This window comes from Carcharodon carcharias, chromosome 5 (assembly GCF_017639515.1).
Source record: "Carcharodon carcharias isolate sCarCar2 chromosome 5, sCarCar2.pri, whole genome shotgun sequence".
Taxonomy (NCBI): Eukaryota; Metazoa; Chordata; class Chondrichthyes; order Lamniformes; family Lamnidae; genus Carcharodon; species Carcharodon carcharias.
Genome location: NC_054471.1, coordinates 46032018 through 46047163, shown reverse-complemented (window position 1 = coordinate 46047163; position 15146 = coordinate 46032018). Strand labels below are relative to the sequence as shown.

Here is a 15146-nt window from a genome sequence, read left to right as displayed (position 1 = left end):
CCTTGTTCAAAATCCCCTAGTCACTGGAACCTAGCAGTTTCTATCTACTCTGTCCCAACAATTTAGAATTTTAAACAGCTAACAAATTAATGCTTCATTCTGTGTTATTAATGAAACAGACCAATCTTTTATTTGCCTGTACTACGCAACAGGCTTGTCGGTGAATCTGTGCCACCTCTATTGCCTCAACATCTTTCTAGTGTGCAGTCCAAAACATGTTACTCCAGTGGTGGTCTTCCTACAGTTTTACATTGATATACCATTATATCTTGAATTCTTTATTCTATACGTTATGCCATAAAATCAAGTATTCCATAAGATTTTTTTTAAAGGCCTATTCACTTCAGGCACGACTTTTAAAAAAGCAAGTATACCATCTCACATTTCCTCACTTTGAATTATATCTGCCTCTCTTTGTCCATTCCATATCTCATTACTACCTCCTTTGCAGTTTTTTATTGTTCATATAATTATTATTGTATTTTCTATTTTAACATAGTTTGATATCTAGATAAGTGATACTTAGATATCACTTTCTCTAGGCGTATTATCAAATCATTGACTTATGCAATGAACAGAAACAGTCCTGTATTACCTAGTCAAAGGTTTTCCAATAGCTAACCTATTATAAGTAACTATCAGTTTTGACAAATAATGTCCAAGATTAAAAATGCTTCCACACTCTAACAGATAAGTCTTTAAGAAGCTTTTTTTAATAGCTGAATTAGTCAATCAAAATTCTCAGGCCCAGCAAATTGTTGACAGGAACATTTAAACATTAATTGTGTGGGACCTCCAAGCAACCAGTCAAGATCCCAGAAAACTTAAGTTGAATAAAAACAAACTCAAAATTTTAGATAGTGAAATTTTGAATCTAATCAAGTGTGAGACATTATCTTGACTTCTTTACTGTCAGCATCACCATATTGCATCAGTTCCCAAAGACACAATTTTCATAACAGGGTATACACCTCCAATAATTGCCCCTATCCCACTGCCAAAAAAGTTGAGCAGTCTTGCTTTAGATCATAAGACATAGGAGCAGAAATTAGGCCATTCGGCCCATCAAGTCTCCTCCGCATTCAATCATGGCTGATAAGTTTCTCAACCCTATTCTCCCACCTTCTCCCTGTAACCTTTGATCCCCTTACCAATCAAGAACCTATCTATCTCAGTCTTAAATACACTCAATGACCTGGCCTCCACAGCCTTCTGTGGCAATGAATTCCATAGATTTACCACTCTCTGGCTAAAGAAGTTTCTCTCCTCATCTCTATTCTAAAAGGTCTTCCCTTTACTCTGAGGCTGTGCCCTCGGGTCCTAGTCTCTCCTACTACTGGAAACATCTTCCCCACCTCCACTCTATCCAGGCCTTTCAGTATTCTGTAAGTTTCAATCAGATCCCCCCCTCATCTTTCTAAACTCCATCGAGTATAGACCCAGAGTCCTCAAACGTTCCTCATATGTTAAGCCTTTCATTCCTGGGATTGTTCTCGTGAACCTCCTCTGGACCCTCTCCAGGGCCAGAACATCCTTCCTGAGATACGGGGCCCAAAATTGCTCACAATATTCTAAATGTGATCTGACCATCCCTGCTTTTATATTCTAGTCCTTTCGAAATAAATGCCAACATTGCATTTGCCTTCTTAACTACCAACTCAACCTGCAAGTTAACCTTAAGAGAATCCTGGACTAGGACTCCCAAGTCCCCTTGCACTCCAGATTTCTGAATTCTCTCCCCATATAGAAAATAGTCTATGCCTCTATTCTTCCTACCATAGTGCATGACCTCACACTTCCCCACATTGTATTCCATCTGCCACTTCTTTGCCCATTCTCCTAACCTGTCCAAATCCTTCTGCAGCATCACCACCTCCTCAATACTACCTGTCCCTCCACCTAACTTTGTATCATCTGCAAACTTAGCCAGGATGCCCTCAGTTCCTTCATCTAAATCATTAATGTATAAAGTGAAAAGTTGTGGTGCCAACACTGACCCTTGCAGGACTCCACTAGTCACCAGCCGCCATCCTGAGAAGGACACCCTTATCCCCACTCTCGGCCTCCTGCCAGACAGCCAATCTTCTATCCATGCTAGTACCATGCCTCTAACACCATGGGCTCTTATCTTACTATGCAGCACCTTGTCAAAGGCCTATCGGAAGTCCAAGTAGATAACATCCATTGGCTCTCCTTTGTCTAACCAACTCGTTACCTCCTCAAAAAATTCTAACAGATTTGTCAGACATGACCTCCCCTTGATGAAACCATGCTGACTTTGCCTGATTTTACCATGCACTTCCAAGTATTCTGAAATCTCATCCTTAATAATGGACTCTAAAATCTTACCAACGACCGAGGTCAGGCTAATCGGCCTGTAATTTCCCGTCTTTTACCTCACTCCCTTCTTAAACAAGGGGGTTACATTAGCGATTTTCCAGTCCTCTGGGACCCTCCTTGACTCCAGTGATTCCTGAAGATCACCACTAACACCTCCACTATCTCTTCAGCTATCTCCTGCAGAACTCTGGGGTGTAATCCATCTGGTCCAGGTGATTTATCCACCTTCAGACCTTTCAGTTTTCTTAGCACCTTCTCCTTGGTAATGGCCACCATACTCACCTCTGACCCCTGACTCTCTTGAACTTTGGTGATGTCACTCGAGTCTTCCACTGTGAAGACTGATGCAAAGCATCTATTCAGTTCCTCCGCCATTTCTTTGTTCCCCACTACTACTTCTCCAGAGGCATTTTCCAGTGGCCCAATGTCCACTTTTGCCTCTCTCTTACCCTTTATATATCTAAAAAAAACTCTTGCAATCTTCTTTTACATTACTGGCTAGTTTACCCTCATATTTAATCTTCTCCCTCCTTATTTCTTTTTTAGTTGTCCTCTGTTGGTCTTTATAAGCTTCCCAATCCCCTGGTTTACTACCATAAAATGTGCTATTTGGGAGCTTCCAAGGTAATCGCGCATCAGAGACTGATCAATAGGCAAGAGAGGAATCATTGTTTTTCTTTCTGGCTACTACTGTCCAAGCACAGCATGTTTTGCAACATTGGCCTGTACTGTCCAGGCACCGGGGAGGTTCATGGCCTGAAACGAAAGCTTCAATTACAACTTTTAAACAATTGCATGAAGTGCAAAATTATACATAGTAGTTTTTTTCATTGTTGCTGTGAAATATAGCCCGCAATCTAAATTGGATTCACAACACCAAAAACAAAATCACACATTTTTGAACTGCTTGGAGTACAAATCATTCTGCAAAGTAAAGGGATGTTAAAATCCACTCCTCTGAATGTCCAACACTTTACAAGTAGAACTTCGAAGACATAGCATTCACAGATTTTCCTGTATAATGCAATCTTTCTTGTATTGCCATGATGATTTACTTGTACACACTTGAGAACATAGAGAAAAGCATGGAAACAATTGATCTGCTTTGTAGGTGAAGAAAGTTAAGAGTAAAATGTTTACAAAATACTGTTTCTCTGTACCTTGTCCGTCTTCATACATAAACATCCACACATATATATAATAAACACTACTCACATTCATTTATAGTCATAGAGGTCTACAGCACAGAAAAAGGCCCTTCAGCCCATCGAGTCTGCGCCGGTCAAACAAGTACCTAACTATTCTAATCCCATTTTCCAGCACTAGGCCCATAACCTTGTATGCCATGGCATCACAAGTGCACATCCAAATACTTCTTTCTGCCTCTACCACTCTTTCAGGCAGTGAGTTCCAGATTCCCAGCACCCTCTGGGTGAAAAGATTCTTCCTCACATCCCCTCTAAACCTCCTGCCCCTTACCTTAAATCTATGCCCCCTGGTTATTCATCCTACCACCAAGGGGAAAAGTTCCTTCCTGTCTACCCTATCGATGCCCCTCAGAATTTTATACACCTCAATCATGTCCCCCTTAATCTCCACTGCTCCAGGGAAAATAACCCCAGTCTATCCAATCTCTCCTCATAACTAAAACTCTCCAGCCCAGGCAACATTCTGGTAAATCTCCTCTGCACTCTTTTTTTGCAAAAATATACTTCATTCATAAATCTTCAACAACATTTCAAACCATTTCAAAATCACCATCACAAAAATACAATCAGGTTCAACTTTTGCAACATGAATCACAAGGTGTATCAGTACAAACAATGAATATTACAATCATTGGCAGACATTTATTTTGAGCTGTACATCCGAGGGGCTCTTTACAGTTCCCAGCCCCCCAGTGCACTGTGGCAGAAAGGTCTTAGGCAGCGACCCTTCCCCATTGCACCTTTGCGGCGGCTGCCCCAAGCTTTAGTGCGTCCCTCAGCATGTGGTCCGGGACCTTGGACTGTGCCAGTCTGCAACACTCGGTCGGGTTCAACTCTTTGCGCTGGAAGACCAACAAGTTACGGGCAGACCAAAGAGCGTCTTTTACCGAGTTGATGATCCTCCAGCTGCAGTTAATGTTTGTCTCGGTGTGTGTCCCTGGGAACAGCCCGTAGAGCACAGAGTCCTCTGTCACAGAACTGCTCGGGACGAACCTCGACAAAAACCACTGCATCTCTCTCTCCTGACTTTCTTTGCAAAGGCCCAATCTACAAGGAGGTGAACGGTCTCTTCCCCACCACAGCCACCTCAAGGGCAACGTGCAGAGGGGGTGAGACTCCTGACGTGTAGGAAGGATCTGACGGGGAGAGCCTTTCTCACCACCAGCCAAGCTACGTCTTGGTGCTTGTTGGAAAGTTCTGGCGATGAGGCATTCTGCCAAATGACTTTGTCAGTCTGCTCAGGGAACCATCCCACAGGATCCACCTTCTCCTTTTCCCTTAGGGCCTTTAAGACATTACGTGCCGACCACTGCCTGATGGACTTGTGGTCAAAGGTGCTTCTCTGCATAAATTTTCCCACGAGGGACAGGTGGTACGGCACATTCCAACTACTTGGAGCGTTCCGCGGCAACGTGGCCAGACCCATCCTTCGAAACACTGGGGACAGGTAGAACCTCAGCATGTAGTGACACTTAGTGTTTGCATACTGAGGGTCTACGCACCGCTTGATGCAGCCGCACACAAAGGTGGCCATCAGTATGAGGGTGATGTTGGGCATGTTTTTTCCCCCTTTATCTAGAGGCTTGTACATCGTATCCCTGCGGACATGATCCATTTTCGACCTCCAGATAAAGCGGAAGATGGCTCAGGTGATCGCCACCACACAGGAGTGTGGAATGGGTCAGACCTGCGCCACGTACAGCAACAGCGAGAGTGCCTCACACCTGATGACCAGGTTCTTACCCGCAATGGAGAGGGAGTGTCGCTCCCACATGCCCAGTTTCCTTCTCACCATAGACATTCGCTCCTTCCAGTTTCTAACACATGCCCTGGTCCCTCCGAACCATATCCCCAGCACCTTCAGGCCATCAGCCCTGACAGTGAAGGGGACAAAGGATCGGTCAGCCCAGTTCCCAAAGAACATGGCCTCGCTCTTCCCACGATTTACCTTGGCTCCCAAGGCCAGTTCAAACTGGTCGCAGATGTGGATCAGTCTGTGCACCGACAGGGGATCCGAGCAGAAAACAGCGACATCATCCATGTACAGGGAGGCTTTGACCTTGTGCCTCCACTGCCTGGGATCGTCACTCCTCTTATGCCCGGATCCTTCCTGATGGACTCAGCAAAGGGTTCTATGCAACACACGAAAAGAACAGGGGAGAGAGGACAGCCCTGCCTGACTCCAGATTTAATCGGAAAGCTATCTGATTCCCACCCATTGATAGAGTCTGCACTACTGATGTTAGTGTAGAGCAGTTAGATCCAATTGCGAATTCCCTCCCCAAACCCCATTTTGGAGAGCACATCCACCATGTAGGTTTGCGATATTCTGTCAAAGGCCTTCTCCTGATCCAGGCTGATGAGGCAGGAATCCACACCCCTGTCCTGTACATAGGCAATCGTATCCCTAAGCAGTGCGAGGCTGTCATAGATCTTCCTGCCCAGCACAGTGCAGGTCTGGTCAGGGTGGATCACCAATTCCAGAGCGGATTTGACCGATTGGCGATGACCTTGGACAGAATCTTATAGTCCACATTCAACAGTGAAATGGGTCGCCAATTTCTAATTTCCTCCCTTTCCCCCTTGCGCTTGTAGATGAGGGTGATAATGCCTTTCCTCATGGATTCTGACATGCTGCCGGCCAGGAGCATACTCTCGTACACTTCTAGCAGGTCCGGGCCGATCCAGTCCCACTGAGCCGAATACAACTCCGCCGGCAAGCCGTCGCTTCCGGGAGTTTTACTCTTCTCAAAGGACTCAAGGGCCTCAGTCAGTTCGTCAGGAGTTAGCGCTTTGTCCAAACTCTCTCATGTACTGTTGTCTAAGTCCTCTGTGATAGAGGACAGGAAGGACTGGGAGGCCGTGCTGTCTGTGGGCTTCACGTCATACAATCCGGCATAAAAGGATTTGCTGATCCTCAAAATGTCGGATTGTGATGACTTTACTGAGCCATCTTCTTCCTTCAGGCTGCTGATCACAGAGCTCTCTCTGTGTACCTTTTGGAAGAAGAAACGTGAGCACGTCTCATCCTGCTCCACGGAACAGACTCTGGAATGGAAGGTGAACTTGGAGGCCTCCGAGGCAAAGAGCGAGGCTTGCTGGCTCTTCACCTCTTAGAGTTCCTCCTTGACATCCACCCCCATCGACTGCAGCCAGAGCAGATTCTGCATGTTTTTTTGGAGTCGGGACATTTCCCTCTGTTCCTTTCTAGCTTTCTGGGTGCCTTTGAGGATGAAAAACCTCTTGATGTTTCCCTTGATCGCTTCCCACCAGTGTGTCAGTGACTCAAAGTGGGGTTTCACAGTTCTCCAACCTTTGTAATCCCTCTTGAGCTCCTCAATGTTTTCTGGGGTCAGCAGTTGCATGTTTAGCTTCCATGCCCCCCTGCCCACCCTCTGGTCTTCCTCTAAGTGACAGTCAGCCAGTAGGAGGCAGTGGTCAGAGAAGAACACCAGCTTGACGTCGGTGGATCTGACTGCGAATGCACGGGACACAAACAGGAAATCTATCCTGGAACAGACAGACCCGTCAGGCCGCAACCAGGTGTATCTACGCTGCACTCCGTCTGCAGGTTGCTGAAGACGTCATGCAGCTTGGCATCCTTTACTGTTTCCATCAGGGATCTGGACGTAGCGTCCAATCTGCTTTCGGCCCTGCCGGATCGTCCAGCCGCATCGATGATGCAGTTGAAGTCACCGCCCAGAATGACCGGCCTGGAGGTCGCCAGCAGCAGTGGGAGCTGCTGAAAAACCTCCCGCCGCTCAGCCCCTTGTGACGGGGTATACACGTTAATTAACCGGAGTGGAGCATTCTTGTACATCACGTCTGCTACGAGGAGGCGCCCGCCCACCACCTCCTTAACCTGGGAGATGGTGAAGCTGCCTTCCTGCAGTAGAATACCCAGGCCGGAGGAATGACAGATGTTTCCTCCCAACCAGATCGATGACCCATGGGACCACCATCATGTTGGAGTGACACGAGGCATTTCTTCTGCTTCCCGCTCATTGGCTTTGGCTGCCTGTGCATAAGTGAGGCAGCTCTTGTAGAGGTGACTTGCCTCACCACACAGGTTGCAGCACTTAGCCTGTCTACAGTCTTTTGTCTGGTGCCCTTCCTGTTTGCAGTTCTTGCAGAGGACGGCGCTGCAGTTGGCCGCCACATGACCAGCCTTGCCGCATAAGCGATAAGGTTTGGGTTGCCCAGCATAGACAAGGTAGCCACGGCTTCCCCCGATAGCGAATCTGGAAGGAGGGTGGAAGATGGCTCCCTTACCATTGGTCTTGAGTGTGACCTTAACCTGGCGTTTACATGTCCAGATCCCCAAATCGTCTCTAACCGCGGTGCAGCTCCCAACCTTATCGAAGTACCTGGTAAGGAAGGTGAGCACGTCAGTGACAGGGACGAAGGGGTTGTACAGATGCACCGTCGCAACCCGGTCTCGTTGCAACGGCAGAGCAAAGAGCGGCTCCGCCTTCAGGATCTTCATTTCTGGCAGGTCTTTCTTCTCCTCAAACACCTTCAGGAGTTTGACGCAAGCTGCCACTTGCTTGAAAGTCACATCAAAAAATCCAGCGCTGGGGAAGTCCTGTAGGCTGTCGATCTCCACAGCCTCGAAACCACACAGCTTGAATAGGATCCTTTTGGTGAAGAAGGTCCTATCCGTTACTGTTCCTTCCTCGCTGCCCTTCACCATGACTCGGATGGTGTTAGGTACCCCATAGTAAGGGGTTCGACTGGTTATAGACATTGCTCAATGACCTTTCCCTGGCAGAAACGCGATCAAGGTCTCTCCCCTGCCAGGTAAGTTTCCTCTGCACTCTCTCCAGTGCAATCACATCCTTCCTATAATGCGGATTCCAGAACTGCATACAATCATTTAATTCACCTTAAGTTAGAAACCCTTCTCAGTGAGACAAATCTCAAAAATATTTAAGTGAATTTTTTAGAGCGTCAATAAACCTGATTCCCTGACAAAGCATGGCTTGCTAACTTACCATAACCCAAGCTACTTTTTTGACAATTAATATCTATTTAGGAGATGATCTCATTGGACCAGAAAAGTATTTGTTTCTGACCTTAATTTCACCTGTCACCCACTTACAGCAGACTTGTTGATACAATCAGCATCAGTTTGGAAGAATAACAAAATAAACACAGAATGTACTCTAAACAGAGTAGGTTTCCTGCTTCAACATAAAAAATATGGTAACCATTTTGATTTACACCAATTGAAAGTAAAAGCATGTCATGTCTTTTTAAAAAAAATCTTTCTTGGGATGTGGGTGTCTCTGGCTAGGCCAGCATCTATTGTCCATCCCCAATTGCCCTTGAGAAGATGGTGGGGAGTCACGTTCTTGAACTGCTGCAGTCCACATGGTGTTGGTACACCTACAGTGCTTTTAGGAAGGGACTTCCAGGATTTTGACCCAACAGTGAAGTAATGGCGATATACTTCCAAGTCAGGATAGTGAGTGACTTGGAGGGGAACTTGCTGTGTCTGCTGCCCATGCCCTTCTACATGGTAGCAGTCATGTGTTTGGAAGGTGCTGTAGAAGGAGTCTTGGTGAATTGCTGTAGTGCATCTTGTAAATGGTATATACTTGTAGCCACAGTGCATCGGTGGTTGAGAGAGTGAATGTTGAAGGTGGTGGGTGGGACGCCAATCAAGTGGGCTGCTTTGTCCAGGATGGTGCCAAGCTTCTTGAGTGTTGTTGGAGCTGCACTCATCCAGGCAAGTGGAGAGTATTCCATCACACTCCTGACTTGTGCCTTGTAGATGGTGGGCAGGCTTTGGAGAGAGTCAGATGGTGAGTTCTCATCACAGAATTCCCAGTGTCTGACCTGCTCTTGTAGCCACAGTATTTATATGGCTGGTCAAGTTCAGTTTTTGGTCAATGGTAGCCCCAAGGATGTTGACAGTGGCAGATTCAGCAGTTTCCCATTTTCAGGCTCCATCCCTTTTTGAATAATGCTATCTTCCAATCTAATGGGACCTTCTTGGAAACTATGGAGTTTAGGAAAATTAAAACCAATGCATCAGCTATCTTACTTTCAAAATCCTAGGATGAAGTCTTTCAGGACCCGGGCTCTTGTCAGCCTGCAGCTCCAACAATTTACTCAGTGCCACTTCTCTGGTAACTGTAAATTTCCTGACTTCCTTCCCCACTTCTACTTCCTGGTTTATTGCTGCTTCTGGGATGTTACTTGCATCTTCTATAGTGAAAAATGATGCAAAATATCTATTCATCAGCCATCTCCTTGTTTTCCATTATTAATTCACCAGACTCGCTTTCTATTGGACCAACGCTCACTTTGCTAACTCTTCTAAATATTTATAAAAAATCAAATTTGTTTTTTATCTTTCTGGCGAGCTTTCTCTCATGCTCTAAGTTTTCCCTCCTTATTAGTCTTTTAGTAATTTTTTGCTGTTCCTTGTATTCTGTCTAATCATCTGGCCTTCCACCTATCTTTACACAATCATGTTTGTTATGGAATTGCTTAACTCTATCACATGCTGCTTACACTGTTTGGTATGCAAATAGTCCTATGTTGTAGCTTCAACAGGTTGACACCTCATTTTTAGGTATGCCTGGTGTTGCTCCTGGCATGCCCTCTTGCACTCTTCATTGAACCAGGATTGATCAGCCGGCTTGATGGTAATGGTAGAGTGGGGGGTGTGCCAGTCCATGAGGTTACAGATTTTAGTTGAATACAATTCTGGTGCTGATGGTCCACAGCGCCTCGTGGAAGGCAATCTTCAAGTTGCTAGATCTGTTCGAACAGAAGCATCTGCAACAGGCAGATTGGTGAGGATGAGGTCAAATAGGTTTTTCCCTCTTGTTGGCTCCCTCACCAGCTGCCACAAACCTCGTGTAGCAGCTATATCCTTTAGGACTTGGTCAGTAATGGTGCTACCAAGCCATTCTTGGTGAGGGACATTGAAATTCCCCCATTGTTCCTTGCCACCCTCAGTGCTTCTTCCAAGTGGTGTTCAACATGGAAGAGTACTGTCTCATCAGCTGAGGGGCGTAATCGGTGGGGGATTTGTGCGGTAAGTGCTAATCAGCAGGATGTTTTTTTGCCCATGTTTGACCTGATGCCTGCTTTAGAGTCTGTAGTCAATGTTGAGGATGGCCAGGATAACTCTGTCCCAACTGTATAACACTGTGCCACTACCTCTGGTGTGGCTGTCCTGCTGATGGGACAGGGCATTCCCAGGAATAGTGATGTCTGGGACATTGTTTGTAAGGTATGATTCTGAGAGTGTGACTATGTTAGGTTTTTCCTTGATTAATCTGTGACCCAGCTCTCCCAATTTTGACACAAGCGCCCAGGTTTAGTAAGGAGGACTTTCTCAGGTTGAAAGGCCTGGGTGTGCCATTGTCATTTTTAGTGCCTAGGTTGATGTCAGGTGGTCTGTCCAGTTTCATTCCATTTTTGATGTTCTGTAGCAGCTTGCCAGGCCATTTCAGAGGGCATTTAACTACTTTGCTGTGGTTTGAGTCACATGTAGGCCAGACCAGATAAGGCCAGCAGATTTCCTTCCCTAAAGGACATTAGTGAACTAGATGGGTTTTAATGACAATTGGCAATGGTTTCATGGTCTCTGTTACTGAGACTAACTTTTAATTCCAGATTTATTAATTGAATTTAAATTCCACCAGCTGCTGTGGTGAGATTTGAACCCGTGCCACAGAGCATTAACCTGGGCTCCTGGATTGCAAGATCAGTGAAATCACCACTACACTACTGCCTCCACATAAACACCAAAAAGAGAACAACCCTGACACTTACAACAGCTCAAATGCATATCCAAGTTTTTTCTTAAATGCGGAGGATTGTCTGTGCCATCCTTCAAGGAGAGAGTTCCAGATCCCCATCTGTGCCCCTGTTCTACACTTCTCACTATCATACCATTTGCATATTCTCTCATAATCTTTGTCCTCCTCCAATGAATAATCCTACACTTCTCCAATTTAAATACCGTTTGCCACCCTTCTGCCCACCTTGCCAATCCATTGATATCTTCCTGCAGTTTACAGCTTTCTTCCGCACTAACAACCACACAACTAATTTTTTTTTATCAACTGCAGATTGTTTTAACTCTCTGCTTTATCCCAGTCTGTCTGTCACTCTCTACAATTCACCCCACATCAGGTTCTCTCTCTCCACTTTATCCGATATCTGTATCACTCTTTCCACTTTATCCCACCACATTTTTCCTTCACTTTATCCTGTATGCAAAGTCTCTCTACCCCTGCCCATCCTTCTCCAATACCCTGTTCCCCTCTCCCTTCCACATTCTCTCCCTCCGTTTCTTCCTCCCTCTTTTCTCTCTCGCCTGCCCCCTCCCTTCCTCTGTCCCCCTCCATCTCTCTCTTTTCTTTCATTTCCTTCCTCTCGTGCTCCCTCCCTGCCCTCTCCCCTTTTTCCCCCTCCTTCTCCCCATCCTCTCGCTCTCCCTCCCTGCCCTCTCCCCTCTTCCCCCTCCTCTCTCCCTCCCTGCCCTCTCCCCTCTTCCCCCTCCTCTCTCCCTCCCTGCCCTCTCCCCTCTTCCCCCTCCTCTCTCCCTCCCTGCCCTCTCCCCCCTTCCCCTCTCTCCCTCCCTGCCCTCTCCCCTCTTCCCCCTCCTCTCTCCCTCCCTGCCCTCTCCCCTCTTCCCCTCCTCTCTCCCTCCCTGCCCTCTCCCCCTCCTCTCTCCCCTCCCTGCCCTCTCCCCTCCTCTCCCTCCCTGCCCTCTCCCCCTCCTCTCTCCCTCCCTGCCCTCTCCCCTCTTCCCCCTCCTCTCTCCCTCCCTGCCCTCTCCCCCCTCCTCTCTCCCTCCCTGCCCTCTCCCCCTCCTCTCTCCCTCCCTGCCCTCTCCCCTCTCCCCCCTCCTCTCTCCCTCCCTGCCCTCTCCCCTCTTCCCCCTCCTCTCTCCCTGCCCTCTCCCCTCTTCCCCCTCCTCTCTCCCTCCCTGCCCTCTCCTATCCTCTCATTCCCCCTCCTCTCTCCCTCCCTGCCCTCTCCCCTCTTTCCCCCTCCTTCTCCCCCTCCTCTCGCTCTCCCTCCCTGCCCTCTCCCCTCTCCCTCCTCCGTGCCCTCGCCCCTCCCTTTTTCCTCTCCTCCCTCCCTTCCTCCCCCTTCCTCTGTCCCCCTCCATCTCTTTCCTTCCTCCCTCCCCCTCCCCCTCCCCCCCTCCCCTCCATCTCCCTCTGCCGGTGCCGCTGAGTTTTCAGGTTTGAACCTGACGCCAAGACCCCGCTCCAGCCACTAACTCGCAGGCAGGGAAGTAAAAAATAAATTTTCGAAGCCGGAGCGTTTCTTGAACTCGGGGCTGGTTAACGAATTACAATATGAATTAAGCGGAAAGACCGGTCGAATTTGTGAGACAGAAGGAGCGCGGGCGCGGCGGTTTAAAGTGAAATATTAAACCTTCCGCTGCCAGGACCTTACCCTGCGGCAGCAGCAAGATGGCGGCGACCCCGGGCAGAGCTGCACCAACTCTCGCGAGATCGAGGCGCTAACTCTCTCTAACAACAGGGGGCAGCAGAGAGCAGAGCCCGACCAGTGCCTTCACCTCATTGCATCTTTACAAATTTGTATATTGGCATTTCAGAGGAGGCTTACCAAGCAGAATCTGACACCAAATCACGTAAGAAATATGAGGCACGTGACCAAAAGTTTGGTCAAAGAGGTAGATTTACTGATTGATAATTGCTAGGGCTGATGCAAGAGTACAAGCCGCCCTAGGCGAACCTTCAGCCTTGCCCCCGCCAACCCCCCTCCTGTCCAGCTTTTGCGAAAATGCATACAGTAGCTTGGCACGAACATTTGTTCTCTGTCAGTCCCACTTTCACATAACCGCTAAAAATTGTCTAATTCACGGGTAGTTGTTACTCACTGCCCTCGCACCAGTCGCAGCTGACCACTATTCTGCAGCACCATGTTCCCTTGGCACCCACTCACTAGATTTGCATGCCCCAATTTTCACCAGACCTCAACACTCACATCACCGTACGATCACCCAGGAAATTTCTGATTTGTTGAAAATGCAAAACTCTGAGGAAACCAGAGTGGCATCACCTATTCCCTGCACATGCTGAAACCTGTTTGTTTACTCAGGTAGTTTCACAAATCGCAACTTTTAAACAACAAAAACAAAAACTTTTACATTAAGGGCGGGAATTATTGGAGATTTACACTAAGTGCGGTAGCCATATCATCCCAAACCCGCCGCCCAGACATAAAGTCTGCTCTGAAGTAGAGTCATATGGACTCGAAATGTTAACTCTGTCTTTCTCTCCACAGATGCTGTTAGAACTGCTGAGCTTTTCCAGCATTTTGTATTTTTGCTCCGCCACATTATTTATGCCTGCCCGGGAAACACGCTGTTTCCATGGCGGGCAGGGTCTCGTTTGCCTGTCCACCATTACCTCTTCACTTCAACGTGCCAGGCGCCATATTTAAAGTCCAGCCGTACGCACACATCTCAGTGCTTCCAGGCCACGACTACTGCAGGGAAGATGTCCACGGAAGTCAAAAAGACTGCAGCCCCAGGTTTAATGATGCATCACTGGAACGTCATTTAGATGCTGTGGAGACCCACCACGATGTCCTCCACCCCCGCTCTGCCGTAGGATGAGCAGTGGTGTTACCAACCAGGCTTGGGAGGCAGAGGTCAGCGCCAATGCCCTGCAAAAGAGGATAGCCACCCAGTGCTGCTACAGGATGAATGGTCTCATCCGTTCCACACTCTTCTCATCACTCTCAACTCACACACTCACAAACCCATTACACATCCACAGGGAACTCACACCACTCTCACACACACCCTCACATTTCCATCAGGCTCATATCCTCTCAAACTCACATCCTCATTCCTGTACAGGGCGCCGCTCACCACACTAACATTCCACACAGTGTCATGTGTCCTGCTCACACTCTCTCCGTCTGTTTTCATGCTGGAGAAGCCTGATCACATCAGCAGGGAGAGGTCCCAGACTGGGAATGGAGTGGCCCACATTAGGCCCCTCGCTCACTTTGAGGATTGTGCCATTGTGCTGACTGGTGAGGACGTGGACCCTGCCTGTGGCGATGGTGAGGTCAACAGCGAACACCCACCTGAGGATACTGCATCACATTATCCCTCCCTCAACCCAACTGTGAGTGCTCCCTCTCCTGCTTTTGACTCTGCTGCCATGCAGTACTTACCGCTCCTTTGGTTCACAAGGAGCTCTGCCAAGGGACCAAAACCCTCAGCCAGCCAGTCCCTCAGCTCCACCCATGTCCTAATCCATCTGCAGTTAAGAGGACTCCTCCAGTGAAGAGGTGGAAGCAAGCAGCCCAGAAGACCCGTCACCACAGAGGGAGTAGCCAACTCACAAGTCATTCTGGAGAGAAAACTGTGTGTGTCGCAGGGTCTTTTGGAGTCTCATGCTAGCACTCTCACATTCACATGGACCCTTCACGTTTCACACTCATCTCAATGTCCTGAGCATTTTGAATGCTGCCTGCTTGGGTTCGCTTTCAGTCGTCCATCAGAGCTGAACTGCTTTACCTTTTCCTCCAGCCTCACTTCTTCCTCCAGCCTTACTCCTACCTCCTTCCTGATTCCTT

The 15146-nt window shown here is 47.8% G+C and overlaps 1 protein-coding gene across 5 annotated transcripts in view; it reads right to left on the bottom strand.

Annotated features, from left to right (window-relative positions):
* zbtb24 (zinc finger and BTB domain containing 24) overlaps positions 1 to 14307 on the bottom strand; it is a 39082-nt gene extending 24775 nt beyond the window's left edge. For 2 of the 5 annotated variants that reach the window (XM_041188697.1, XM_041188698.1), the window contains exon 1: positions 13964 to 14307. The gene's annotated coding sequence lies outside the window, so the exon portion shown is untranslated. Of the gene's footprint in view, positions 1 to 11342; positions 11712 to 12983; positions 13032 to 13963 lie in introns of those variants that run through there. The other 3 variants (XM_041188700.1, XM_041188699.1, XM_041188701.1) reach the window with 3 other exon arrangements.
* Between the last annotated feature and the right edge of the window lie 839 nt (positions 14308 to 15146).